This window comes from Gavialis gangeticus, unplaced genomic scaffold (assembly GCF_001723915.1).
Source record: "Gavialis gangeticus isolate Ggan-Ray unplaced genomic scaffold, GavGan_comp1, whole genome shotgun sequence".
In the NCBI taxonomy this organism is placed as follows: domain Eukaryota; kingdom Metazoa; phylum Chordata; order Crocodylia; family Gavialidae; genus Gavialis; species Gavialis gangeticus.
Window position 1 is genome coordinate 57,740,631 of NW_017729034.1, and position 2,534 is coordinate 57,743,164.

Genomic DNA, 2,534 nt, shown 5'->3' on the forward strand with positions numbered 1-2,534 from the left:
TCCGCATCTGGCCGCCGTGGGCACACAATAAAAAAGGTTGAAAACCCCTGGCCTAGATACCCCAGCTGCTGCTTTGTGATCACATTTCCGGGCAGATTGCTGCATCAGTATTGTCCAGATTAGGGTCCTCCCCATGCAAAGGTGCTGCCACCCCCTCCCTACTCATCTATAATACAAAGTTTGAAGCCATGGCTTAAGATTCCTATCAGTTATGGCAATTCAAATGATATCACCCCATTAGCAGTAAAACTATCATCTGCCATAAAGCAGATGGGGGGGTTCACTGCAAGCAATAGTTATCACCAGCAGGTCAGCTTTTTAGTGCAGCCAAAGCTATGGTGTTACTTCCTCCAGATGAGCAGTGAGGCCTGTGAAGAGCCAGCAGTGTGAGGGAGCTTACATTGCTGCTACCTGTGCTAGCCTCATCTGCAGATAAAGAGAAGATCTGCTTCCACAGGCCAGGCCCCTTCACAAACATTAAAACACCTCCAGTCAAAGTAAAGCCATCTAGTCAAAGACCATATTTACCAGCTTTGTCCTTGATGTTACCTCACCCTTTTGTTATCTTCAGCAAACTAGTCTCCTCTCTCAGTGCTGCCTGCATCTGAGGCAGCATAGCAGGACTCCTGAGGTATTTATGCCATTTCAAAGGAGAAGACCCTTTCCCAATGTCTCCAGTGTTGCTACATTGCGTCACCAAGTGAAGGCATGAGTGAGGCTAGCTGCGACCAGATGGGACCAGATGAAACTTGAGTATGGCTTACTGCTACGCCAGCTGGAGAGCTTACAGATCAATACACAACCTTTAACCAAGCAAGTACATTTGGATAGTCTTCAGTTATACATTTACTGAGACTGGGGTTGTCTCTTTTGCAGGTAGATTTGTATTAGAGCTTGAAAAGAACCCAATTTGTTTCCCTCTTGACTCAAAGGAATGCAGAGTTCATTGGCTTTGAATCTTATAAAATTCAAGCCAGTTTTCCCTCACTTTCAATGAGCCAGGGTATAAACAAGTCTCTCTGGGCATGTCTACGCAAGATGCTGACTGCACAGTAGCCGAAAATACTGCATAGTAGTGCATCACAGTGCTAATAATTTTCTGTGCGGTATTATTAGGCTACTGGGCAGTAGCATCACCTAAAAGACATTTGCCAGCACTACTGCACAGGAACTCCAGTTACTACGCATTCATTTAGTACTTGCTGATACAAGTACTAAATAAATGTGCAGTAACAACTGCACAGTAGTGTCTCATGTAGACATGCCCTGTGTCTCTCTTAAAGTCTGTAGACCAACAGTGTTGGACTATCACTGCTCCTTAGGGCCCTCATTTGGAGTTAAGTAACTCTCAAGTTTGCGTTTTTAACTCCCTCTTGACCTAGCTATCATGATCAAGGTAATCTCCTTTCCATCTCCTAAAAGCAATGAGAACTGATAAATTGAAAAGTAAAGGGTTAAGACCAGACAGGATAAATTGGAAATCCAGGCCTTGGTCTCCAAAGAAGATCCCCCCGCTCCCTCTCCCTCTTCCATCCCCCTCCTGGTTTTGGAACCCCCATCCCTCTTTTCAGATACTATGCAAGGAGACTTAGGGACCTACTGCTTTCTCTGAAGAGGTCCCATATCTTGTTGTGCCACTGCTACATTTGGGTCAATAAGAACCGAGTTTGGGCCAAGTCAGTTTTGGTTTCCATGGTCCACATTCAGTCTCTGCCTGTTTTTCTGAGCAAATCACTTGTGCTGGGACATTGTGTTCTATGGTTGTACTTACGCAGGGTACAACTAGGACAGAATTTTCAAAGCACTTGTCATTGGTTTAACTCTGCTCCCATTAAAGCTTCCTGCAGCTATGGTGAGGTTTCTGACCAAGTCATTTAATTTTTCACCTGAAATTTTTGTTTTCAGACAGAGGCTCATTTTTTCCTAGCTTTCTTTAGGTATCTTTTGACAAAATGTTAAGGTTGTCTACAGGCAGCTGATTAAACCCATTTTTCTGTTTTAAGAATTTCAATAGAAAATTTCCAACCTGCTCCAATCATAACTTCTGTGCCTTGTGTAGCCATTAACACAATGATTCTCTACCAGGATGCCATGGCACCCTGGGGTGCCTCAAGAGCTTTTCAAGGGTGCCATGGATTGCCACATACTGTTAAGTGTGCAAATATGATTCACAAGATAAACCCAAAGATTTCAAAGAGGAATTCATAGTGTTAAAAACATTTCTGACCTGCTGTGCACTTTCTGTTTCTGTGCAATAGAAGAACTGCTTTAATATTTTACTATAGTAAAAAAACAAGTGAATATTAAGAGCTGGCATTTTCTGAGGGGGTAGGGCCTTGAATCTGAAAAGGTTGGGAACAACTTCATTAGTGGGTAATAAACAATGACACCGTCTTCTCACAAGTTAGAGAAGCAACAACATTTTATACCTTACTCAATACTGTGTTATTCTTGCCTTGTATTCCCAGATAGGCCATATCTTTTTATTTCAGCTTGTTGTACTTAGACAATAGTACAGAGCCCCGTGCTGTTAC

The 2,534-nt window shown here is 42.9% G+C and overlaps 1 protein-coding gene across 3 annotated transcripts in view; it reads right to left on the reverse strand.

Annotated features, from left to right (window-relative positions):
* AGT (angiotensinogen) overlaps positions 1-2,534 on the reverse strand; it is a 26,555-nt gene that overhangs the window by 18,249 nt on the left and 5,772 nt on the right. Inside the window, exon 1 of one of the 3 annotated variants that reach the window (XM_019527642.1) lies at positions 555-759. The exons of 1 other annotated variant lie outside the window; for it this stretch is intronic. The gene's annotated coding sequence lies outside the window, so the exon portion shown is untranslated. Of the gene's footprint in view, positions 1-528; positions 760-2,534 lie in introns of those variants that run through there. One more of the 3 variants, XM_019527640.1, reaches the window with a different exon arrangement.